General features: G+C 49.0%; 71 non-coding genes across 71 annotated transcripts; all 71 read left to right on the top strand.

Annotated features, from left to right (window-relative positions):
• Positions 1–692: 692 nt before the first annotated feature.
• On the top strand, positions 693–765 carry TRNAF-GAA (transfer RNA phenylalanine (anticodon GAA)). Its single transcript has one exon. It is a non-coding gene; the product is annotated as a tRNA-Phe (tRNA).
• A 95-nt stretch (positions 766–860) lies between these two features.
• Positions 861–933, top strand: TRNAF-GAA (transfer RNA phenylalanine (anticodon GAA)). The gene has a single exon. It is a non-coding gene; the product is annotated as a tRNA-Phe (tRNA).
• Positions 934–1,028: 95 nt separating this feature from the next.
• On the top strand, positions 1,029–1,101 carry TRNAF-GAA (transfer RNA phenylalanine (anticodon GAA)). The gene has a single exon. It is a non-coding gene; the product is annotated as a tRNA-Phe (tRNA).
• Positions 1,102–1,196: 95 nt separating this feature from the next.
• Positions 1,197–1,269, top strand: TRNAF-GAA (transfer RNA phenylalanine (anticodon GAA)). Its single transcript has one exon. It is a non-coding gene; the product is annotated as a tRNA-Phe (tRNA).
• Positions 1,270–1,364: 95 nt separating this feature from the next.
• On the top strand, positions 1,365–1,437 carry TRNAF-GAA (transfer RNA phenylalanine (anticodon GAA)). Its single transcript has one exon. It is a non-coding gene; the product is annotated as a tRNA-Phe (tRNA).
• A 95-nt stretch (positions 1,438–1,532) lies between these two features.
• Positions 1,533–1,605, top strand: TRNAF-GAA (transfer RNA phenylalanine (anticodon GAA)). The gene has a single exon. It is a non-coding gene; the product is annotated as a tRNA-Phe (tRNA).
• Positions 1,606–1,700: 95 nt separating this feature from the next.
• TRNAF-GAA (transfer RNA phenylalanine (anticodon GAA)) lies at positions 1,701–1,773 on the top strand. The gene has a single exon. It is a non-coding gene; the product is annotated as a tRNA-Phe (tRNA).
• A 95-nt stretch (positions 1,774–1,868) lies between these two features.
• On the top strand, positions 1,869–1,941 carry TRNAF-GAA (transfer RNA phenylalanine (anticodon GAA)). Its single transcript has one exon. It is a non-coding gene; the product is annotated as a tRNA-Phe (tRNA).
• A 95-nt stretch (positions 1,942–2,036) lies between these two features.
• On the top strand, positions 2,037–2,109 carry TRNAF-GAA (transfer RNA phenylalanine (anticodon GAA)). The gene has a single exon. It is a non-coding gene; the product is annotated as a tRNA-Phe (tRNA).
• Positions 2,110–3,080: 971 nt separating this feature from the next.
• Positions 3,081–3,153, top strand: TRNAF-GAA (transfer RNA phenylalanine (anticodon GAA)). The gene has a single exon. It is a non-coding gene; the product is annotated as a tRNA-Phe (tRNA).
• Positions 3,154–3,248: 95 nt separating this feature from the next.
• Positions 3,249–3,321, top strand: TRNAF-GAA (transfer RNA phenylalanine (anticodon GAA)). Its single transcript has one exon. It is a non-coding gene; the product is annotated as a tRNA-Phe (tRNA).
• Positions 3,322–4,424: 1,103 nt separating this feature from the next.
• On the top strand, positions 4,425–4,497 carry TRNAF-GAA (transfer RNA phenylalanine (anticodon GAA)). Its single transcript has one exon. It is a non-coding gene; the product is annotated as a tRNA-Phe (tRNA).
• A 431-nt stretch (positions 4,498–4,928) lies between these two features.
• On the top strand, positions 4,929–5,001 carry TRNAF-GAA (transfer RNA phenylalanine (anticodon GAA)). The gene has a single exon. It is a non-coding gene; the product is annotated as a tRNA-Phe (tRNA).
• A 95-nt stretch (positions 5,002–5,096) lies between these two features.
• TRNAF-GAA (transfer RNA phenylalanine (anticodon GAA)) lies at positions 5,097–5,169 on the top strand. Its single transcript has one exon. It is a non-coding gene; the product is annotated as a tRNA-Phe (tRNA).
• A 95-nt stretch (positions 5,170–5,264) lies between these two features.
• Positions 5,265–5,337, top strand: TRNAF-GAA (transfer RNA phenylalanine (anticodon GAA)). The gene has a single exon. It is a non-coding gene; the product is annotated as a tRNA-Phe (tRNA).
• A 95-nt stretch (positions 5,338–5,432) lies between these two features.
• TRNAF-GAA (transfer RNA phenylalanine (anticodon GAA)) lies at positions 5,433–5,505 on the top strand. The gene has a single exon. It is a non-coding gene; the product is annotated as a tRNA-Phe (tRNA).
• Positions 5,506–5,600: 95 nt separating this feature from the next.
• On the top strand, positions 5,601–5,673 carry TRNAF-GAA (transfer RNA phenylalanine (anticodon GAA)). Its single transcript has one exon. It is a non-coding gene; the product is annotated as a tRNA-Phe (tRNA).
• Positions 5,674–5,768: 95 nt separating this feature from the next.
• Positions 5,769–5,841, top strand: TRNAF-GAA (transfer RNA phenylalanine (anticodon GAA)). Its single transcript has one exon. It is a non-coding gene; the product is annotated as a tRNA-Phe (tRNA).
• A 95-nt stretch (positions 5,842–5,936) lies between these two features.
• TRNAF-GAA (transfer RNA phenylalanine (anticodon GAA)) lies at positions 5,937–6,009 on the top strand. Its single transcript has one exon. It is a non-coding gene; the product is annotated as a tRNA-Phe (tRNA).
• A 95-nt stretch (positions 6,010–6,104) lies between these two features.
• On the top strand, positions 6,105–6,177 carry TRNAF-GAA (transfer RNA phenylalanine (anticodon GAA)). Its single transcript has one exon. It is a non-coding gene; the product is annotated as a tRNA-Phe (tRNA).
• A 430-nt stretch (positions 6,178–6,607) lies between these two features.
• On the top strand, positions 6,608–6,680 carry TRNAF-GAA (transfer RNA phenylalanine (anticodon GAA)). Its single transcript has one exon. It is a non-coding gene; the product is annotated as a tRNA-Phe (tRNA).
• A 95-nt stretch (positions 6,681–6,775) lies between these two features.
• On the top strand, positions 6,776–6,848 carry TRNAF-GAA (transfer RNA phenylalanine (anticodon GAA)). The gene has a single exon. It is a non-coding gene; the product is annotated as a tRNA-Phe (tRNA).
• A 95-nt stretch (positions 6,849–6,943) lies between these two features.
• On the top strand, positions 6,944–7,016 carry TRNAF-GAA (transfer RNA phenylalanine (anticodon GAA)). Its single transcript has one exon. It is a non-coding gene; the product is annotated as a tRNA-Phe (tRNA).
• A 95-nt stretch (positions 7,017–7,111) lies between these two features.
• TRNAF-GAA (transfer RNA phenylalanine (anticodon GAA)) lies at positions 7,112–7,184 on the top strand. Its single transcript has one exon. It is a non-coding gene; the product is annotated as a tRNA-Phe (tRNA).
• A 95-nt stretch (positions 7,185–7,279) lies between these two features.
• Positions 7,280–7,352, top strand: TRNAF-GAA (transfer RNA phenylalanine (anticodon GAA)). Its single transcript has one exon. It is a non-coding gene; the product is annotated as a tRNA-Phe (tRNA).
• A 95-nt stretch (positions 7,353–7,447) lies between these two features.
• Positions 7,448–7,520, top strand: TRNAF-GAA (transfer RNA phenylalanine (anticodon GAA)). Its single transcript has one exon. It is a non-coding gene; the product is annotated as a tRNA-Phe (tRNA).
• A 95-nt stretch (positions 7,521–7,615) lies between these two features.
• On the top strand, positions 7,616–7,688 carry TRNAF-GAA (transfer RNA phenylalanine (anticodon GAA)). The gene has a single exon. It is a non-coding gene; the product is annotated as a tRNA-Phe (tRNA).
• Positions 7,689–7,783: 95 nt separating this feature from the next.
• Positions 7,784–7,856, top strand: TRNAF-GAA (transfer RNA phenylalanine (anticodon GAA)). The gene has a single exon. It is a non-coding gene; the product is annotated as a tRNA-Phe (tRNA).
• Positions 7,857–8,119: 263 nt separating this feature from the next.
• TRNAF-GAA (transfer RNA phenylalanine (anticodon GAA)) lies at positions 8,120–8,192 on the top strand. Its single transcript has one exon. It is a non-coding gene; the product is annotated as a tRNA-Phe (tRNA).
• A 95-nt stretch (positions 8,193–8,287) lies between these two features.
• On the top strand, positions 8,288–8,360 carry TRNAF-GAA (transfer RNA phenylalanine (anticodon GAA)). Its single transcript has one exon. It is a non-coding gene; the product is annotated as a tRNA-Phe (tRNA).
• A 95-nt stretch (positions 8,361–8,455) lies between these two features.
• Positions 8,456–8,528, top strand: TRNAF-GAA (transfer RNA phenylalanine (anticodon GAA)). The gene has a single exon. It is a non-coding gene; the product is annotated as a tRNA-Phe (tRNA).
• A 95-nt stretch (positions 8,529–8,623) lies between these two features.
• On the top strand, positions 8,624–8,696 carry TRNAF-GAA (transfer RNA phenylalanine (anticodon GAA)). Its single transcript has one exon. It is a non-coding gene; the product is annotated as a tRNA-Phe (tRNA).
• A 104-nt stretch (positions 8,697–8,800) lies between these two features.
• Positions 8,801–8,873, top strand: TRNAF-GAA (transfer RNA phenylalanine (anticodon GAA)). Its single transcript has one exon. It is a non-coding gene; the product is annotated as a tRNA-Phe (tRNA).
• A 104-nt stretch (positions 8,874–8,977) lies between these two features.
• On the top strand, positions 8,978–9,050 carry TRNAF-GAA (transfer RNA phenylalanine (anticodon GAA)). The gene has a single exon. It is a non-coding gene; the product is annotated as a tRNA-Phe (tRNA).
• A 95-nt stretch (positions 9,051–9,145) lies between these two features.
• On the top strand, positions 9,146–9,218 carry TRNAF-GAA (transfer RNA phenylalanine (anticodon GAA)). Its single transcript has one exon. It is a non-coding gene; the product is annotated as a tRNA-Phe (tRNA).
• Positions 9,219–9,481: 263 nt separating this feature from the next.
• TRNAF-GAA (transfer RNA phenylalanine (anticodon GAA)) lies at positions 9,482–9,554 on the top strand. The gene has a single exon. It is a non-coding gene; the product is annotated as a tRNA-Phe (tRNA).
• A 95-nt stretch (positions 9,555–9,649) lies between these two features.
• Positions 9,650–9,722, top strand: TRNAF-GAA (transfer RNA phenylalanine (anticodon GAA)). Its single transcript has one exon. It is a non-coding gene; the product is annotated as a tRNA-Phe (tRNA).
• A 95-nt stretch (positions 9,723–9,817) lies between these two features.
• Positions 9,818–9,890, top strand: TRNAF-GAA (transfer RNA phenylalanine (anticodon GAA)). Its single transcript has one exon. It is a non-coding gene; the product is annotated as a tRNA-Phe (tRNA).
• A 95-nt stretch (positions 9,891–9,985) lies between these two features.
• Positions 9,986–10,058, top strand: TRNAF-GAA (transfer RNA phenylalanine (anticodon GAA)). Its single transcript has one exon. It is a non-coding gene; the product is annotated as a tRNA-Phe (tRNA).
• A 95-nt stretch (positions 10,059–10,153) lies between these two features.
• On the top strand, positions 10,154–10,226 carry TRNAF-GAA (transfer RNA phenylalanine (anticodon GAA)). The gene has a single exon. It is a non-coding gene; the product is annotated as a tRNA-Phe (tRNA).
• A 263-nt stretch (positions 10,227–10,489) lies between these two features.
• TRNAF-GAA (transfer RNA phenylalanine (anticodon GAA)) lies at positions 10,490–10,562 on the top strand. The gene has a single exon. It is a non-coding gene; the product is annotated as a tRNA-Phe (tRNA).
• Positions 10,563–10,825: 263 nt separating this feature from the next.
• Positions 10,826–10,898, top strand: TRNAF-GAA (transfer RNA phenylalanine (anticodon GAA)). The gene has a single exon. It is a non-coding gene; the product is annotated as a tRNA-Phe (tRNA).
• Positions 10,899–10,993: 95 nt separating this feature from the next.
• Positions 10,994–11,066, top strand: TRNAF-GAA (transfer RNA phenylalanine (anticodon GAA)). The gene has a single exon. It is a non-coding gene; the product is annotated as a tRNA-Phe (tRNA).
• A 95-nt stretch (positions 11,067–11,161) lies between these two features.
• On the top strand, positions 11,162–11,234 carry TRNAF-GAA (transfer RNA phenylalanine (anticodon GAA)). The gene has a single exon. It is a non-coding gene; the product is annotated as a tRNA-Phe (tRNA).
• Positions 11,235–11,338: 104 nt separating this feature from the next.
• On the top strand, positions 11,339–11,411 carry TRNAF-GAA (transfer RNA phenylalanine (anticodon GAA)). The gene has a single exon. It is a non-coding gene; the product is annotated as a tRNA-Phe (tRNA).
• A 95-nt stretch (positions 11,412–11,506) lies between these two features.
• TRNAF-GAA (transfer RNA phenylalanine (anticodon GAA)) lies at positions 11,507–11,579 on the top strand. The gene has a single exon. It is a non-coding gene; the product is annotated as a tRNA-Phe (tRNA).
• A 95-nt stretch (positions 11,580–11,674) lies between these two features.
• On the top strand, positions 11,675–11,747 carry TRNAF-GAA (transfer RNA phenylalanine (anticodon GAA)). Its single transcript has one exon. It is a non-coding gene; the product is annotated as a tRNA-Phe (tRNA).
• Positions 11,748–11,842: 95 nt separating this feature from the next.
• On the top strand, positions 11,843–11,915 carry TRNAF-GAA (transfer RNA phenylalanine (anticodon GAA)). The gene has a single exon. It is a non-coding gene; the product is annotated as a tRNA-Phe (tRNA).
• A 95-nt stretch (positions 11,916–12,010) lies between these two features.
• TRNAF-GAA (transfer RNA phenylalanine (anticodon GAA)) lies at positions 12,011–12,083 on the top strand. The gene has a single exon. It is a non-coding gene; the product is annotated as a tRNA-Phe (tRNA).
• A 95-nt stretch (positions 12,084–12,178) lies between these two features.
• Positions 12,179–12,251, top strand: TRNAF-GAA (transfer RNA phenylalanine (anticodon GAA)). The gene has a single exon. It is a non-coding gene; the product is annotated as a tRNA-Phe (tRNA).
• A 95-nt stretch (positions 12,252–12,346) lies between these two features.
• TRNAF-GAA (transfer RNA phenylalanine (anticodon GAA)) lies at positions 12,347–12,419 on the top strand. The gene has a single exon. It is a non-coding gene; the product is annotated as a tRNA-Phe (tRNA).
• Positions 12,420–12,514: 95 nt separating this feature from the next.
• TRNAF-GAA (transfer RNA phenylalanine (anticodon GAA)) lies at positions 12,515–12,587 on the top strand. Its single transcript has one exon. It is a non-coding gene; the product is annotated as a tRNA-Phe (tRNA).
• A 263-nt stretch (positions 12,588–12,850) lies between these two features.
• On the top strand, positions 12,851–12,923 carry TRNAF-GAA (transfer RNA phenylalanine (anticodon GAA)). Its single transcript has one exon. It is a non-coding gene; the product is annotated as a tRNA-Phe (tRNA).
• Positions 12,924–13,354: 431 nt separating this feature from the next.
• On the top strand, positions 13,355–13,427 carry TRNAF-GAA (transfer RNA phenylalanine (anticodon GAA)). Its single transcript has one exon. It is a non-coding gene; the product is annotated as a tRNA-Phe (tRNA).
• Positions 13,428–13,522: 95 nt separating this feature from the next.
• TRNAF-GAA (transfer RNA phenylalanine (anticodon GAA)) lies at positions 13,523–13,595 on the top strand. The gene has a single exon. It is a non-coding gene; the product is annotated as a tRNA-Phe (tRNA).
• A 104-nt stretch (positions 13,596–13,699) lies between these two features.
• TRNAF-GAA (transfer RNA phenylalanine (anticodon GAA)) lies at positions 13,700–13,772 on the top strand. Its single transcript has one exon. It is a non-coding gene; the product is annotated as a tRNA-Phe (tRNA).
• A 104-nt stretch (positions 13,773–13,876) lies between these two features.
• TRNAF-GAA (transfer RNA phenylalanine (anticodon GAA)) lies at positions 13,877–13,949 on the top strand. Its single transcript has one exon. It is a non-coding gene; the product is annotated as a tRNA-Phe (tRNA).
• Positions 13,950–14,212: 263 nt separating this feature from the next.
• TRNAF-GAA (transfer RNA phenylalanine (anticodon GAA)) lies at positions 14,213–14,285 on the top strand. The gene has a single exon. It is a non-coding gene; the product is annotated as a tRNA-Phe (tRNA).
• Positions 14,286–14,380: 95 nt separating this feature from the next.
• Positions 14,381–14,453, top strand: TRNAF-GAA (transfer RNA phenylalanine (anticodon GAA)). Its single transcript has one exon. It is a non-coding gene; the product is annotated as a tRNA-Phe (tRNA).
• Positions 14,454–14,548: 95 nt separating this feature from the next.
• Positions 14,549–14,621, top strand: TRNAF-GAA (transfer RNA phenylalanine (anticodon GAA)). The gene has a single exon. It is a non-coding gene; the product is annotated as a tRNA-Phe (tRNA).
• A 95-nt stretch (positions 14,622–14,716) lies between these two features.
• Positions 14,717–14,789, top strand: TRNAF-GAA (transfer RNA phenylalanine (anticodon GAA)). Its single transcript has one exon. It is a non-coding gene; the product is annotated as a tRNA-Phe (tRNA).
• Positions 14,790–14,884: 95 nt separating this feature from the next.
• Positions 14,885–14,957, top strand: TRNAF-GAA (transfer RNA phenylalanine (anticodon GAA)). The gene has a single exon. It is a non-coding gene; the product is annotated as a tRNA-Phe (tRNA).
• Positions 14,958–15,220: 263 nt separating this feature from the next.
• Positions 15,221–15,293, top strand: TRNAF-GAA (transfer RNA phenylalanine (anticodon GAA)). Its single transcript has one exon. It is a non-coding gene; the product is annotated as a tRNA-Phe (tRNA).
• A 95-nt stretch (positions 15,294–15,388) lies between these two features.
• Positions 15,389–15,461, top strand: TRNAF-GAA (transfer RNA phenylalanine (anticodon GAA)). Its single transcript has one exon. It is a non-coding gene; the product is annotated as a tRNA-Phe (tRNA).
• Positions 15,462–15,556: 95 nt separating this feature from the next.
• TRNAF-GAA (transfer RNA phenylalanine (anticodon GAA)) lies at positions 15,557–15,629 on the top strand. The gene has a single exon. It is a non-coding gene; the product is annotated as a tRNA-Phe (tRNA).
• A 263-nt stretch (positions 15,630–15,892) lies between these two features.
• On the top strand, positions 15,893–15,965 carry TRNAF-GAA (transfer RNA phenylalanine (anticodon GAA)). The gene has a single exon. It is a non-coding gene; the product is annotated as a tRNA-Phe (tRNA).
• Positions 15,966–16,060: 95 nt separating this feature from the next.
• Positions 16,061–16,133, top strand: TRNAF-GAA (transfer RNA phenylalanine (anticodon GAA)). The gene has a single exon. It is a non-coding gene; the product is annotated as a tRNA-Phe (tRNA).
• Positions 16,134–16,396: 263 nt separating this feature from the next.
• TRNAF-GAA (transfer RNA phenylalanine (anticodon GAA)) lies at positions 16,397–16,469 on the top strand. Its single transcript has one exon. It is a non-coding gene; the product is annotated as a tRNA-Phe (tRNA).
• Positions 16,470–16,564: 95 nt separating this feature from the next.
• On the top strand, positions 16,565–16,637 carry TRNAF-GAA (transfer RNA phenylalanine (anticodon GAA)). The gene has a single exon. It is a non-coding gene; the product is annotated as a tRNA-Phe (tRNA).
• Positions 16,638–16,918: 281 nt separating this feature from the next.
• On the top strand, positions 16,919–16,991 carry TRNAF-GAA (transfer RNA phenylalanine (anticodon GAA)). The gene has a single exon. It is a non-coding gene; the product is annotated as a tRNA-Phe (tRNA).
• A 263-nt stretch (positions 16,992–17,254) lies between these two features.
• On the top strand, positions 17,255–17,327 carry TRNAF-GAA (transfer RNA phenylalanine (anticodon GAA)). Its single transcript has one exon. It is a non-coding gene; the product is annotated as a tRNA-Phe (tRNA).
• The last annotated feature ends 7 nt before the right edge of the window (positions 17,328–17,334 follow it).

Genomic DNA, 17,334 nt, shown 5'->3' with positions numbered 1-17,334 from the left:
AAGCAGACTCAACGCCAACTGCCGCTGTATATCGAAATCAAGTTGGCGTTATGAGCAGACCACAATGCCAACTGCCGCTGTATCTCGAAATCGAGTTGGCATTATGAGCAGACCACAACGCCAACTGCCGCTGTATCTCGAAATCGAGTTGGCTTTATGAGCAGACCACAACGCCAACTGCCGCTGTATCTCGAAATCGAGTTGGCTTTATGAGCAGACCACAACGCCAACTGCCGCTGTATACGGGTGTATACCGTTGTGTGTATGTGATTTAGGAAGCACTTCCTATCTTTGTATACAGGTCGACGGCTCGGCCGGGACAGATGATGAGTAACCCCTGTAATGCTTTGGCGGTGCACGGGGTATAAAAATACAACAATCTGATGTATCTCGAAATCGAGTTGGCTTTATGAGCAGACCACAACGCCAACTGCCGCTGTATCTCGAAATCAAGTTGGCGTTATGAGCAGACCACAACGCCAACTGCCGCTGTATCTCGAAATCGAGTTGGCGTTTTAAGCATCCCATAACGCCAACGGTCCATAACACCAATTGTTCATTACACCAGCAGTTGTTGTTATGGGCCGTTGGCGTTATGGTCGTTGGCGTTATGGGAATTTTTAGTTGGGGTAATGGGGAGTTGGCGTTATTATCCTTACCCCTCGGAACGACGTCCGACGGTTTCCTTCGGGGCCGAAATAGCTCAGTTGGGAGAGCGTTAGACTGAAGATCTAAAGGTCCCTGGTTCGATCCCGGGTTTCGGCAACGGGCTCCGAATTTTTAATCTTTAAATAGTTTAGTCGTAGGGGGAGGGGTTAAATAAAAGCGACTCGGAACGACGTCCGACGGTTTCCTTCGGGGCCGAAATAGCTCAGTTGGGAGAGCGTTAGACTGAAGATCTAAAGGTCCCTGGTTCGATCCCGGGTTTCGGCAACGGGCTCCGAATTTTTAATCTTTAAATAGTTTAGTCGTAGGGGGAGGGGTTAAATAAAAGCGACTCGGAACGACGTCCGACGGTTTCCTTCGGGGCCGAAATAGCTCAGTTGGGAGAGCGTTAGACTGAAGATCTAAAGGTCCCTGGTTCGATCCCGGGTTTCGGCAACGGGCTCCGAATTTTTAATCTTTAAATAGTTTAGTCGTAGGGGGAGGGGTTAAATAAAAGCGACTCGGAACGACGTCCGACGGTTTCCTTCGGGGCCGAAATAGCTCAGTTGGGAGAGCGTTAGACTGAAGATCTAAAGGTCCCTGGTTCGATCCCGGGTTTCGGCAACGGGCTCCGAATTTTTAATCTTTAAATAGTTTAGTCGTAGGGGGAGGGGTTAAATAAAAGCGACTCGGAACGACGTCCGACGGTTTCCTTCGGGGCCGAAATAGCTCAGTTGGGAGAGCGTTAGACTGAAGATCTAAAGGTCCCTGGTTCGATCCCGGGTTTCGGCAACGGGCTCCGAATTTTTAATCTTTAAATAGTTTAGTCGTAGGGGGAGGGGTTAAATAAAAGCGACTCGGAACGACGTCCGACGGTTTCCTTCGGGGCCGAAATAGCTCAGTTGGGAGAGCATTAGACTGAAGATCTAAAGGTCCCTGGTTCGATCCCGGGTTTCGGCAACGGGCTCCGAATTTTTAATCTTTAAATAGTTTAGTCGTAGGGGGAGGGGTTAAATAAAAGCGACTCGGAACGACGTCCGACGGTTTCCTTCGGGGCCGAAATAGCTCAGTTGGGAGAGCGTTAGACTGAAGATCTAAAGGTCCCTGGTTCGATCCCGGGTTTCGGCAACGGGCTCCGAATTTTTAATCTTTAAATAGTTTAGTCGTAGGGGGAGGGGTTAAATAAAAGCGACTCGGAACGACGTCCGACGGTTTCCTTCGGGGCCGAAATAGCTCAGTTGGGAGAGCGTTAAACTGAAGATCTAAAGGTCCCTGGTTCGATCCCGGGTTTCGGCAACGGGCTCCGAATTTTTAATCTTTAAATAGTTTAGTCGTAGGGGGAGGGGTTAAATAAAAGCGACTCGGAACGACGTCCGACGGTTTCCTTCGGGGCCGAAATAGCTCAGTTGGGAGAGCGTTAAACTGAAGATCTAAAGGTCCCTGGTTCGATCCCGGGTTTCGGCAACGGGCTCCGAATTTTTAATCTTTAAATAGTTTAGTCGTAGGGGGAGGGGTTAAATAAAAGCGACTCGGAACGACGTCCGACGGTTTCCTTCGGGGCCGAAATAGCTCAGTTGGGAGAGCGTTAGACTGAAGATCGAAAGGTCCCTGGTTCGACCCCGGGTTTCGGCAACGTGCTCCGAAATTTTAATCTTTAAATAGTTAAGTGGTAGGGGGAGGGGTTAAATAAAAGCGACTCGGAACGACGTCCGACGGTTTCCTTCGGGGCCGAAATAGCTCAGTTGGGAGAGCGTTAGACTGAAGATCTAAAGGTCCCTGGTTCGATCCCTGGTTCGATCCCTGGTTCGATCCCGGGTTTCGGCAACGGGCTCCGAATTTTTAATCTTTAAATAGTTTAGTCGTAGGGGGAGGGGTTAAATAAAAGCGACTCGGAACGACGTCCGACGGTTTCCTTCGGGGCCGAAGTAGCTCAGTTGGGAGAGCGTTAGACTGAAGATCTAAAGGTCCCTGGTTCGATCCCTGGTTCGATCCCGGGTTTCGGCAACGGGCTCCGAATTTTTAATCTTTAAATAGTTTAGTCGTAGGGGGAGGGGTTAAATAAAAGCGACTCGGAACGACGTCCGACGGTTTCCTTCGGGGCCGAAATAGCTCAGATGGGAGAGCGATAGACTGAAGATCTAAAGGTCCCTGGTTCGATCCCGGGTTTCGGCAACGGGCTCCGAATTTTTAATCTTTAAATAGTTTAGTCGTAGGGGGAGGGGTTAAATAAAAGCGACTCGGAACGACGTCCGACGGTTTCCTTCGGGGCCGAAATAGCTCAGTTGGGAGAGCGATAGACTGAAGATCTAAAGGTCCCTGGTTCGATCCCGGGTTTCGGCAACGGGCTCCGAATTTTTAATCTTTAAATAGTTTAGTCGTAGGGGGAGGGGTTAAATAAAAGCGACTCGGAACGACGTCCGACGGTTTCCTTCGGGGCCGAAATAGCTCAGGTGGGAGAGCGTTAGACTGAAGATCTAAAGGTCCCTGGTTCGACCCCGGGTTTCGGCAACGTGCTCCGAAATTTTAATCTTTAAATAGTTAAGTGGTAGGGGGAGGGGTTAAATAAAAGCGACTCGGAACGACGTCCGACGGTTTCCTTCGGGGCCGAAATAGCTCAGTTGGGAGAGCGTTAGACTGAAGATCTAAAGGTCCCTGGTTCGACCCCGGGTTTCGGCAACGTGCTCCGAAATTTCAATCTTTAAATAGTTAAGTGGTAGGGGGAGGGGTTAAATAAAAGCGACTCGGAACGACGTCCGACGGTTTCCTTCGGGGCCGAAAAAGCTCAGTTGGGAGAGCGTTAGACTGAAGATCTAAAGGTCCCTGGTTCGATCCCGGGTTTCGGCAACGTGCTCCGAAATTTCAATCTTTAAATAGTTAAGTGGTAGGGGGAGGGGTTAAATAAAAGCGACTCGGAACGACGTCCGACGGTTTCCTTCGGGCCCGAAAAAGCTCAGTTGGGAGAGCGTTAGACTGAAGATCTAAAGGTCCCTGGTTCGATCCCGGGTTTCGGCAACGTGCTCCGAAATTTCAATCTTTAAATAGTTAAGTGGTAGGGGGAGGGGTTAAATAAAAGCGACTCGGAACGACGTCCGACGGTTTCCTTCGGGCCCGAAAAAGCTCAGTTGGGAGAGCGTTAGACTGAAGATCTAAAGGTCCCTGGTTCGATCCCGGGTTTTGGCAACGTGCTCCGAAATTTTAATCTTTAAATAGTTAAGTGGTAGGGGGAGGGGTTAAATAAAAGCGACTCGGAACGACGTCCGACGGTTTCCTTCGGGGCCGAAATAGCTCAGTTGGGAGAGCGTTAGACTGAAGATCTAAAGGTCCCTGTTTCGATCCCGGGTTTCGGCAACGGGCTCCGAATTTTTAATGTTTAAATAGTTTAGTCGTAGGGGGAGGGGTTAAATAAAAGCGACTCGGAACGACGTCCGACGGTTTCCTTCGGGGCTGAAATAGCTCAGTTGGGAGAGCGTTAGACTGAAGATTTAAAGGTCCCTGGTTCGATCCCGGGTTTCGGCAACGGGCTCCGAATTTTTAATCTTTAAATAGTTTAGTCGTAGGGGGAGGGGTTAAATAAAAGCGACTCGGAACGACGTCCGACGGTTTCCTTCGGGGCCGAAATAGCTCAGTTAGGAGAGCGTTAGACTGAAGATTTAAAGGTCCCTGGTTCGATCCCGGGTTTCGGCAACGGGCTCCGAATTTTTAATCTTTAAATAGTTTAGTCGTAGGGGGAGGGGTTAAATAAAAGCGACTCAGAACGACGTCCGACGGTTTCCTTCGGGGCCGAAATAGCTCAGTTGGGAGAGCGTTAGACTGAAGATCTAAAGGTCCCTGGTTCGATCCCGGGTTTCGGCGACGGGCTCCGAATTTTTAATCTTTAAATAGTTTAGTCGTAGGGGGAGGGGTTAAATAAAAGCGACTCAGAACGACGTCCGACGGTTTCCTTCGGGGCCGAAATAGCTTAGTTGGGAGAGACTTAGACTGAAGATCTAAAGGTCCCTGGTTCGATCCCGGGTTTCGGCAACGGGCTCCGAATTTTTAATCTTTAAATAGTTTAGTCGTAGGGGGAGGGGTTAAATAAAAGCGACTCAGAACGACGTCCGACGGTTTCCTTCGGGGCCGAAATAGCTTAGTTGGGAGAGACTTAGACTGAAGATCTAAAGGTCCCTGGTTCGATCCCGGGTTTCGGCAACGGGCTCCGAATTTTTAATCTTTAAATAGTTTAGTCGTAGGGGGAGGGGTTAAATAAAAGCGACTCGGAACGACGTCCGACGGTTTCCTTCGGGGCCGAAGTAGCTCAGTTGGGAGAGCGTTAGACTGAAGATCTAAAGGTCCCTGGTTCGATCCCGGGTTTCGGCAACGAGCTCCGAATTTTTAATCTTTAAATAGTTTAGTCGTAGGGGGAGGGGTTAAATAAAAGCGACTCAGAACGACGTCCGACGGTTTCCTTCGGGGCCGAAATAGCTCAGTTGGGAGAGCGTTAGACTGAAGATCTAAAGGTCCCTGGTTCGATCCCGGGTTTCGGCAACGAGCTCCGAATTTTTAATCTTTAAATAGTTTAGTCGTAGGGGGAGGGGTTAAATAAAAGCGACTCAGAACGACGTCCGACGGTTTCATTCGGGGCCGAAATAGCTCAGTTGGGAGAGCGTTAGACTGAAGATCTAAAGGTCCCTGGTTCGATCCCGGGTTTCGGCAACGGGCTCCGAATTTTTAAAGTTTAAATAGTTTAGTCGTAGGGGGAGGGGTTAAATAAAAGCGACTCGGAACGACGTCCGACGGTTTCCTTCGGGGCCGAAATAGCTCAGTTGGGAGAGCGTTAGACTGAAGATTTAAAGGTCCCTGGTTCGATCCCGGGTTTCGGCAACGGGCTCCGAATTTTTAATCTTTAAATAGTTTAGTCGTAGGGGGAGGGGTTAAATAAAAGCGACTCGGAACGACGTCCGACGGTTTCCTTCGGGGCCGAAATAGCTCAGTTGGGAGAGCGTTAGACTGAAGATTTAAAGGTCCCTGGTTCGATCCCGGGTTTCGGCAACGGGCTCCGAATTTTTAATCTTTAAATAGTTTAGTCGTAGGGGGAGGGGTTAAATAAAAGCGACTCGGAACGACGTCCGACGGTTTCCTTCGGGGCCGAAATAGCTCAGTTGGGAGAGCGTTAGACTGAAGATCTAAAGGTCCCTGGTTCGATCCCGGGTTTCGGCAACGGGCTCCGAATTTTTAATCTTTAAATAGTTTAGTCGTAGGGGGAGGGGTTAAATAAAAGCGACTCGGAACGACGTCCGACGGTTTCCTTCGGGGCCGAAATAGCTCAGTTGGGAGAGCGTTAGACTGAAGATCTAAAGGTCCCTGGTTCGATCCCGGGTTTCGGCAACGGGCTCCGAATTTTTAATCTTTAAATAGTTTAGTCGTAGGGGGAGGGGTTAAATAAAAGCGACTCGGAACGACGTCCGACGGTTTCCTTCGGGGCCGAAATAGCTCAGTTGGGAGAGCGTTAGACTGAAGATCTAAAGGTCCCTGGTTCGATCCCGGGTTTCGGCAACGGGCTCCGAATTTTTAATCTTTAAATAGTTTAGTCGTAGGGGGAGGGGTTAAATAAAAGCGACTCAGAACGACGTCCGACGGTTTCCTCCGGGGCCGAAATAGCTTAGTTGGGAGAGACTTAGACTGAAGATCTAAAGGTCCCTGGTTCGATCCCGGGTTTCGGCAACGGGCTCCGAATTTTTAATCTTTAAATAGTTTAGTCGTAGGGGGAGGGATAAATAAAAGCGACTCAGAACGACGTCCGACGGTTTCCTTCGGGGCCGAAATAGCTTAGTTGGGAGAGACTTAGACTGAAGATCTAAAGGTCCCTGGTTCGATCCCGGGTTTCGGCAACGGGCTCCGAATTTTTAATCTTTAAATAGTTTAGTCGTAGGGGGAGGGGTTAAATAAAAGCGACTCGGAACGACGTCCGACGGTTTCCTTCGGGGCCGAAATAGCTCAGTTGGGAGAGCGTTAGACTGAAGATCTAAAGGTCCCTGGTTCGATCCCGGGTTTCGGCAACGGGCTCCGAATTTTTAATCTTTAAATAGTTTAGTCGTAGGGGGAGGGGTTAAATAAAAGCGACTCGGAACGACGTCCGACGGTTTCCTTCGGGGCCGAAATAGCTCAGTTGGGAGAGCGTTAGACTGAAGATCTAAAGGTTCCTGGTTCGATCCCGGGTTTCGGCAACGAGCTCCGAATTTTTAATCTTTAAATAGTTTAGTCGTAGGGGGAGGGGTTAAATAAAAGCGACTCAGAACGACGTCCGACGGTTTCCTTCGGGGCCGAAATAGCTCAGTTGGGAGAGCGTTAGACTGAAGATCTAAAGGTCCCTGGTTCGATCCCCGGTTTCGGCAACGAGCTCCGAATTTTTAATCTTTAAATAGTTTAGTCGTAGGGGGAGGGGTTAAATAAAAGCGACTCAGAACGACGTCCGACGGTTTCCTTCGGGGCCGAAATAGCTCAGTTGGGAGAGCGTTAGACTGAAGATCTAAAGGTCCCTGGTTCGATCCCGGGTTTCGGCAACGAGCTCCGAATTTTTAATCTTTAAATAGTTTAGTCGTAGGGGGAGGGGTTAAATAAAAGCGACTCAGAACGACGTCCGACGGTTTCCTTCGGGGCCGAAATAGCTCAGTTGGGAGAGCGTTAGACTGAAGATCTAAAGGTCCCTGGTTCGATCCCGGGTTTCGGCAACGAGCTCCGAATTTTTAATCTTTAAATAGTTTAGTCGTAGGCGGAGGGGTTAAATAAAAGCGACTCGGAACGACGTCCGACGGTTTCCTTCGGGGCCGAAATAGCTCAGTTGGGAGAGCGTTAGACTGAAGATCTAAAGGTCCCTGGTTCGATCCCGAGTTTCGGCAACGTGCTCCGAAATTTTAATCTTTAAATAGTTAAGTGGTAGGGGGAGGGGTTAAATAAAAGCGACTCGGAACGACGTCCGACGGTTTCCTTCGGGGCCGAAATAGCTCAGTTGGGAGAGCGTTAGACTGAAGATCTAAAGGTCCCTGGTTCGATCCCGAGTTTCGGCAACGTGCTCCGAAATTTTAATCTTTAAATAGTTAAGTGGTAGGGGGAGGGGTTAAATAAAAGCGACTCGGAACGACGTCCGACGGTTTCCTTCGGGGCCGAAATAGCTCAGTTGGGAGAGCGTTAGACTGAAGATCTAAAGGTCCCTGGTTCGATCCCGAGTTTCGGCAACGTGCTCCGAAATTTTAATCTTTAAATAGTTAAGTGGTAGGGGGAGGGGTTAAATAAAAGCGACTCGGAACGACGTCCGACGGTTACCTTCGGGGCCGAAATAGCTCAGTTGGGAGAGCGTTAGACTGAAGATCTTAAGGTCCATGGTTCGATCCCGGGTTTCGGCAACGAGCTCCGAATTTTTAATCTTTAAATAGTTAAGTGGTAGGGGGAGGGGTTAAATAAAAGCGACTCGGAACGACGTCCGACGGTTTTCTTCGGGGCCGAAATAGCTCAGTTGGGAGAGCGTTAGACTGAAGATCTAAAGGTCCCTGGTTCGATCCCGGGTTTCGGCAACGAGCTCCGAATTTTTAATCTTTAAATAGTTAAGTGGTAGGGGGAGGGGTTAAATAAAAGCGACTCGGAACGACGTCCGACGGTTTTCTTCGGGGCCGAAATAGCTCAGTTGGGAGAGCGTTAGACTGAAGATCTAAAGGTCCCTGGATCGATCCCGGGTTTCGGCAACGAGCTCCGAATTTTTAATCTTTAAATAGTTAAGTGGTAGGGGGAGGGGTTAAATAAAAGCGACTCGGAACGACGTCCGACGGTTTTCTTCGGGGCCGAAATAGCTCAGTTGGGAGAGCGTTAGACTGAAGATCTAAAGGTCCCTGGTTCGATCCCGGGTTTCGGCAACGAGCTCCGAATTTTTAATCTTTAAATAGTTAAGTGGTAGGGGGAGGGGTTAAATAAAAGCGACTCGGAACGATGTCCGACCATGTTTATCGGGGCCGAAATAGCTCAGTTGGGAGAGCGTTAGACTGAAGATCTAAAGGTCCCTGGTTCGATCCCGGGTTTCGGCAACGTGCTCCGAAATTTTAATCTTTAAATAGTTAAGTGGTAGGGGGAGGGGTTAAATAAAAGCGACTCGGAAGAGTCGGAACGACGTCCGACGGATTCCTTCGGGGCCGAAATAGCTCAATTGGGAGAGCGTTAGACTGAAGATCTAAAGGTCCCTGGTTCGATCCCGGGTTTCGGCAACGTGCTCCGAAATTTTAATCTTTAAATAGTTAAGTGGTAGGGGGAGGGGTTAAATAAAAGCGACTCGGAAGAGTCGGAACGACGTCCGACGGTTTCCTTCGGGGCCGAAATAGCTCAGTTGGGAGAGCGTTAGACTGAAGATCTAAAGGTCCCTGGTTCGATCCCGGGTTTCGGCAACGTGCTCCGAATTTTTAATCTTTAAATAGTTAAGTGGTAGGGGGAGGATTTAAATAAAAGCGACTCGGAACGACGTCCGACGGTTTCCTTCGAGGCCGAAATAGCTCAGTTGGGAGAGCGTTAGACTGAAGATCTAAAGGTCCCTGGTTCGATCCCGGGTTTCGGCAACGTGCTCCGAAATTTTAATCTTTAAATAGTTAAGTGGTAGGGGGAGGGGTTAAATAAAAGCGACTCGGAACGACGTCCGACGGTTTCTTTCGGGGCCGAAATAGCTCAGTTGGGAGAGCGTTAGACTGAAGATCTTAAGGTCCCTGTTTCGATCCCGGGTTTCGGCAACGTGCTCCGAAATTTTAATCTTTAAATAGTTAAGTGGTAGGGGGAGGGGTTAAATAAAAGCGACTCGGAACGACGTCCGACGGTTTCTTTCGGGGCCGAAATAGCTCAGTTGGGAGAGCGTTAGACTGAAGATCTTAAGGTCCCTGGTTCGATCCCGGGTTTCGGCAACGTGCTCCGAAATTTTAATCTTTAAATAGTTAAGTGGTAGGGGGAGGGGTTAAATAAAAGCGACTCGGAACGACGTCCGACGGTTTGCTTCGGGGCCGAAATAGCTCAGTTGGGAGAGCGTTAGACTGAAGATCTAAAGGTCCCTGGTTCGATCCCGGGTTTCGGCAACGTGCTCCGAAATTTTAATCTTTAAATAGTTAAGTGGAAGGGGGAGGGGTTAAATAAAAGCGACTCGGAACGACGTCCGACGGTTTGCTTCGGGGCCGAAATAGCTCAGTTGGGAGAGCGTTAGACTGAAGATCTAAAGGTCCCTGGTTCGATCCCGGGTTTCGGCAACGTGCTCCGAAATTTTAATCTTTAAATAGTTAAGTGGTAGGGGGAGGGGTTAAATAAAAGCGACTCGGAACGACGTCCGACGGTTTGCTTCGGGGCCGAAATAGCTCAGTTGGGAGAGCGTTAGACTGAAGATCTAAAGGTCCCTGGTTCGATCCCGGGTTTCGGCAACGTGCTCCGAAATTTTAATCTTTAAATAGTTAAGTGGTAGGGGGAGGGGTTAAATAAAAGCGACTCGGAACGACGTCCGACGGTTTGCTTCGGGGCCGAAATAGCTCAGTTGGGAGAGCGTTAGACTGAAGATCTAAAGGTCCCTGGTTCGATCCCGGGTTTCGGCAACGTGCTCCGAAATTTTAATCTTTAAATAGTTAAGTGGTAGGGGGAGGGGTTAAATAAAAGCGACTCGGAACGACGTCCGACGGTTTGCTTCGGGGCCGAAATAGCTCAGTTGGGAGAGCGTTAGACTGAAGATCTAAAGGTCCCTGGTTCGATCCCGTGTTTCGGCAACGTGCTCCGAAATTTTAATCTTTAAATAGTTAAGTGATAGGGGGAGGGGTTAAATAAAAGCGACTCGGAACGACGTCCGACGGTTTGCTTCGGGGCCGAAATAGCTCAGTTGGGAGAGCGTTAGACTGAAGATCTAAAGGTCCCTGGTTCGATCCCGGGTTTCGGCAACGTGCTCCGAAATTTTAATCTTTAAATAGTTAAGTGGTAGGGGGAGGGGTTAAATAAAAGCGACTCGGAACGACGTCCGACGGTTTGCTTCGGGGCCGAAATAGCTCAGTTGGGAGAGCGTTAGACTGAAGATCTAAAGGTCCCTGGTTCGATCCCGTGTTTCGGCAACGTGCTCCGAAATTTTAATCTTTAAATAGTTAAGTGATAGGGGGAGGGGTTAAATAAAAGCGACTCGGAACGACGTCCGACGGATTTCTTCGGGGCCGAAATAGCTCAGTTGGGAGAGCGTTAGACTGAAGATCTAAAGGTCCCTGGTTCGATCCCGGGTTTCGGCAACGAGCTCCGAATTTTTAATCTTTAAATAGTTAAGTGGTAGGGGGAGGGGTTAAATAAAAGCGACTCGGAACGACGTCCGACGGTTTTCTTCGGGGCCGAAATAGCTCAGTTGGGAGAGCGTTAGACTGAAGATCTAAAGGTCCCTGGTTCGATCCCGGGTTTCGGCAACGAGCTCCGAATTTTTAATCTTTAAATAGTTAAGTGGTAGGGGGAGGGGTTAAATAAAAGCGACTCGGAACGATGTCCGACCATTTTTATCGGGGCCGAAATAGCTCAGTTGGGAGAGCGTTAGACTGAAGATCTAAAGGTCCCTGGTTCGATCCCGGGTTTCGGCAACGTGCTCCGAAATTTTAATCTTTAAATAGTTAAGTGGTAGGGGGAGGGGTTAAATAAAAGCGACTCGGAAGAGTCGGAACGACGTCCGACGGATTCCTTCGGGGCCGAAATAGCTCAATTGGGAGAGCGTTAGACTGAAGATCTAAAGGTCCCTGGTTCGATCCCGGGTTTCGGCAACGTGCTCCGAATTTTTAATCTTTAAATAGTTAAGTGGTAGGGGGAGGATTTAAATAAAAGCGACTCGGAACGACGTCCGACGGTTTCCTTCGAGGCCGAAATAGCTCAGTTGGGAGAGCGTTAGACTGAAGATCTAAAGGTCCCTGGTTCGATCCCGGGTTTCGGCAACGTGCTCCGAAATTTTAATCTTTAAATAGTTAAGTGGTAGGGGGAGGGGTTAAATAAAAGCGACTCGGAACGACGTCCGACGGTTTCTTTCGGGGCCGAAATAGCTCAGTTGGGAGAGCGTTAGACTGAAGATCTTAAGGTCCCTGGTTCGATCCCGGGTTTCGGCAACGTGCTCCGAAATTTTAATCTTTAAATAGTTAAGTGGTAGGGGGAGGGGTTAAATAAAAGCGACTCGGAACGACGTCCGACGGTTTCTTTCGGGGCCGAAATAGCTCAGTTGGGAGAGCGTTAGACTGAAGATCTTAAGGTCCCTGGTTCGATCCCGGGTTTCGGCAACGTGCTCCGAAATTTTAATCTTTAAATAGTTAAGTGGTAGGGGGAGGGGTTAAATAAAAGCGACTCGGAACGACGTCCGACGGTTTGCTTCGGGGCCGAAATAGCTCAGTTGGGAGAGCGTTAGACTGAAGATCTAAAGGTCCCTGGTTCGATCCCGGGTTTCGGCAACGTGCTCCGAAATTTTAATCTTTAAATAGTTAAGTGGTAGGGGGAGGGGTTAAATAAAAGCGACTCGGAACGACGTCCGACGGTTTGCTTCGGGGCCGAAATAGCTCAGTTGGGAGAGCGTTAGACTGAAGATCTAAAGGTCCCTGGTTCGATCCCGGGTTTCGGCAACGTGCTCCGAAATTTTAATCTTTAAATAGTTAAGTGGTAGGGGGAGGGGTTAAATAAAAGCGACTCGGAACGACGTCCGACGGTTTGCTTCGGGGCCGAAATAGCTCAGTTGGGAGAGCGTTAGACTGAAGATCTAAAGGTCCCTGGTTCGATCCCGGGTTTCGGCAACGTGCTCCGAAATTTTAATCTTTAAATAGTTAAGTGGTAGGGGGAGGGGTTAAATAAAAGCGACTCGGAACGACGTCCGACGGTTTGCTTCGGGGCCGAAATAGCTCAGTTGGGAGAGCGTTAGACTGAAGATCTAAAGGTCCCTGGTTCGATCCCGGGTTTCGGCAACGTGCTCCGAAATTTTAATCTTTAAATAGTTAAGTGGTAGGGGGAGGGGTTAAATAAAAGCGACTCGGAACGACGTCCGACGGTTTGCTTCGGGGCCGAAATAGCTTAGTTGGGAGAGCGTTAGACTGAAGATCTAAAGGTCCCTGGTTCGATCCCGTGTTTCGGCAACGTGCTCCGAAATTTTAATCTTTAAATAGTTAAGTGATAGGGGGAGGGGTTAAATAAAAGCGACTCGGAACGACGTCCGACGGTTTCCTTCGGGACCGAAATAGCTCAGTTGGGAGAGCGTTAGACTGAAGATCTAAAGGTCCCTGGTTCGATCCCGGGTTTCGGCAACGAGCTCCGAATTTTTAATCTTTAAATAGTTTAGTCGTAGGGGGAGGGGTTAAATAAAAGCGACTCGGAACGACGTCCGACGATTTCCTTCGAGGACGAAATAGCTCAGTTGGGAGAGCGTTAGACTGAAGATCTAAAGGTCCCTGGTTCGATCCCGGGTTTCGGCAACGAGCTCCGAATTTTTAATCTTTAAATAGTTTAGTCGTAGGGGGAGGGGTTAAATAAAAGCGACTCGGAACGACGTCCGACGATTTCCTTCGAGGACGAAATAGCTCAGTTGGGAGAGCGTTAGACTGAAGATCTAAAGGTCCCTGGTTCGATCCCGGGTTTCGGCAACGAGCTCCGAATTTTTAATCTTTAAATAGTTTAGTCGTAGGGGGAGGGGTTAAATAAAAGCGACTCGGAACGACGTCCGCCGGTTTCCTTCGGGGCCGAAATAGCTCAGTTGGGAGAGCGTTAGACTGAAGATCTAAAGGTCCCTGGTTCGATCCCGGGTTTCGGCAACGAGCTCCGAATTTTTAATCTTTAAATAGTTAAGTGGTAGGGGGAGGGGTTAAATAAAAGCGACTCGGAACGATGTCCGACCATGTTTATCGGGGCCGAAATAGCTCAGTTGGGAGAGCGTTAGACTGAAGATCTAAAGGTCCCTGGTTCGATCCCGGGTTTCGGCAACGTGCTCCGAAATTTTAATCTTTAAATAGTTAAGTGGTAGGGGGAGGGGTTAAATAAAAGCGACTCGGAAGAGTCGGAACGACGTCCGACGGATTCCTTCGGGGCCGAAATAGCTCAATTGGGAGAGCGTTAGACTGAAGATCTAAAGGTCCCTGGTTCGATCCCGGGTTTCGGCAACGTGCTCCGAAATTTTAATCTTTAAATAGTTAAGTGGTAGGGGGAGGGGTTAAATAAAAGCGACTCGGAAGAGTCGGAACGACGTCCGACGGTTTCCTTCGGGGCCGAAATAGCTCAGTTGGGAGAGCGTTAGACTGAAGATCTAAAGGTCCCTGGTTCGATCCCGGGTTTCGGCAACGTGCTCCGAATTTTTAATCTTTAAATAGTTAAGTGGTAGGGGGAGGATTTAAATAAAAGCGACTCGGAACGACGTCCGACGGTTTCCTTCGAGGCCGAAATAGCTCAGTTGGGAGAGCGTTAGACTGAAGATCTAAAGGTCCCTGGTTCGATCCCGGGTTTCGGAAACGTGCTCCGAAATTTTAATCTTTAAATAGTTAAGTGGTAGGGGGAGGGGTTAAATAAAAGCGACTCAGAACGACGTCCGACTGTTTCTTTCAAGGCCGAAATAGCTCAGTTGGGAGAGCGTTAGACTGAAGATCTAAAGGTCCCTGGTTCGATCCCGGGTTTCGGCAACGTGCTCCGAAATTTTAATCTTTAAATAGTTAAGTGGTAGGGGGAGGGGTTAAATAAAAGCGACTCGGAACGATCTCCGACGGTTACTTTCGGGGCCGAAATAGCTCAGTTGGGAGAGCGTTAGACTGAAGATCTAAAGGTCCCTGGTTCGATCCCGGGTTTCGGCAACGTGCTCCGAAATTTTTATCTTTAAATAGTTAAGTGGTAGGGGGAGGGGTTAAATAAAAGCGACTCGGAACGACGTCCGACGGTTTGCTTCGGGGCCGAAATAGCTCAGTTGGGAGAGCGTTAGACTGAAGATCTAAAGGTCCCTGGTTCGATCCCGGGTTTCGGCAACGTGATCCGAAATTTTAATCTTTAAATAGTTAAGTGGTAGGGGGAGGGGTTAAATAAAAGCGACTCGGAACGACGTCCGACGGTTTGCTTTGGGGCCGAAATAGCTCAGTTGGGAGAGCGTTAGACTGAAGATCTAAAAGTCCCTGGTTCGATCCCGGGTTTCGGCAACGTGCTCCGAAATTTTAATCTTTAAATAGTTAAGTGGTAGGGGGAGGGGTTAAATAAAAGCGACTCGGAACGACGTCCGACGGTTTGCTTCGGGGCCGAAATAGCTCAGTTGGGAGAGCGTTAGGCTGAAGATCTAAAGGTCCCTGGTTCGATCCCGGGTTTCGGCAACGTGCTCCGAAATTTTAATCTTTAAATAGTTAAGTGGTAGGGGGAGGGGTTAAATAAAAGCGACTCGGAACGACGTCCGACGGTTTGCTTCGGGGCCGAAATAGCTCAGTTGGGAGAGCGTTAGACTGAAGATCTAAAGGTCCCTGGTTCGATCCCGGGTTTCGGAAACGTGCTCCGAAATTTTAATCTTTAAATAGTTAAGTGGTAGGGGGAGGGGTTAAATAAAAGCGACTCAGAACGACGTCCGACTGTTTCTTTCAAGGCCGAAATAGCTCAGTTGGGAGAGCGTTAGACTGAAGATCTAAAGGTCCCTGGTTCGATCCCGGGTTTCGGCAACGTGCTCCGAAATTTTAATCTTTAAATAGTTAAGTGGTAGGGGGAGGGGTTAAATAAAAGCGACTCGGAACGATCTCCGACGGTTACTTTCGGGGCCGAAATAGCTCAGTTGGGAGAGCGTTAGACTGAAGATCTAAAGGTCCCTGGTTCGATCCCGGGTTTCGGCAACGTGCTCCGAAATTTTTATCTTTAAATAGTTAAGTGGTAGGGGGAGGGGTTAAATAAAAGCGACTCGGAACGACGTCCGACGGTTTGCTTCGGGGCCGAAATAGCTCAGTTGGGAGAGCGTTAGACTGAAGATCTAAAGGTCCCTGGTTCGATCCCGGGTTTCGGCAACGAGCTCCGAATTTTTAATCTTTAAATAGTTTAGTCGTAGGGGGAGGGGTTAAATAAAAGCGACTCGGAACGACGTCCGACGATTTCCTTCGAGGACGAAATAGCTCAGTTGGGAGAGCGTTAGACTGAAGATCTAAAGGTCCCTGGTTCGATCCCGGGTTTCGGCAACGAGCTCCGAATTTTTAATCTTTAAATAGTTTAGTCGTAGGGGGAGGGGTTAAATAAAAGCGACTCGGAACGACGTCCGCCGGTTTCCTTCGGGGCCGAAATAGCTCAGTTGGGAGAGCGTTAGACTGAAGATCTAAAGGTCCCTGGTTCGATCCCGGGTTTCGGCAACGAGCTCCGAATTTTTAATCTTTAAATAGTTAAGTGGTAGGGGGAGGGGTTAAATAAAAGCGACTCGGAACGATGTCCGACCATGTTTATCGGGGCCGAAATAGCTCAGTTGGGAGAGCGTTAGACTGAAGATCTAAAGGTCCCTGGTTCGATCCCGGGTTTCGGCAACGAGCTCCGAATTTTTAATCTTTAAATAGTTTAGTCGTAGGGGGAGGGGTTAAATAAAAGCGACTCGGAACGACGTCCGACGATTTCCTTCGAGGACGAAATAGCTCAGTTGGGAGAGCGTTAGACTGAAGATCTAAAGGTCCCTGGTTCGATCCCGGGTTTCGGCAACGAGCTCCGAATTTTTAATCTTTAAATAGTTTAGTCGTAGGGGGAGGGGTTAAATAAAAGCGACTCGGAACGACGTCCGCCGGTTTCCTTCGGGGCCGAAATAGCTCAGTTGGGAGAGCGTTAGACTGAAGATCTAAAGGTCCCTGGTTCGATCCCGGGTTTCGGCAACGAGCTCCGAATTTTTAATCTTTAAATAGTTAAGTGGTAGGGGGAGGGGTTAAATAAAAGCGACTCGGAACGATGTCCGACCATGTTTATCGGGGCCGAAATAGCTCAGTTGGGAGAGCGTTAGACTGAAGATCTAAAGGTCCCTGGTTCGATCCCGGGTTTCGGCAACGTTCTCCGAAATTTTAATCTTTAAATAGTTAAGTGGTAGGGGGAGGGGTTAAATAAAAGCGACTCGGAAGAGTCGGAACGACGTCCGACGGATTCCTTCGGGGCCGAAATAGCTCAATTGGGAGAGCGTTAAACTGAAGATCTAAAGGTCCCTGGTTCGATCCCGGGTTTCGGCAACGTGCTCCGAAATTTTAATCTTTAAATAGTTAAGTGGTAGGGGGAGGGGTTAAATAAAAGCGACTCGGAAGAGTCGGAACGACGTCCGACGGTTTCCTTCGGGGCCGAAATAGCTCAGTTGGGAGAGCGTTAGACTGAAGATCTAAAGGTCCCTGGTTCGATCCCGGGTTTCGGCAACGTGCTCCGAATTTTTAATCTTTAAATAGTTAAGTGGTAGGGGGAGGATTTAAATAAAAGCGACTCGGAACGACGTCCGACGGTTTCCTTCGGGGCCGAAATAGCTCAGTTGGGAGAGCGTTAGACTGAAGATCTAAAGGTCCCTGGTTCGATCCCGGGTTTCGGAAACGTGCTCCGAAATTTTAATCTTTAAATAGTTAAGTGGTAGGGGGAGGGGTTAAATAAAAGCGACTCAGAACGACGTCCGACTGTTTCTTTCAAGGCCGAAATAGCTCAGTTGGGAGAGCGTTAGACTGAAGATCTAAAGGTCCCTGGTTCGATCCCGGGTTTCGGCAACGTGCT

The sequence above is a fragment of the Leiobunum rupestre genome, chromosome 3 (genome assembly GCF_980474605.1).
Source record: "Leiobunum rupestre chromosome 3, qqLeiRupe1.1.hap1, whole genome shotgun sequence".
Taxonomy (NCBI): Eukaryota; Metazoa; Arthropoda; class Arachnida; order Opiliones; family Sclerosomatidae; genus Leiobunum; species Leiobunum rupestre.
The sequence above is the reverse complement of the archived record's forward strand: the minus strand, read 5'-3'. Positions and strand labels throughout refer to the sequence as shown.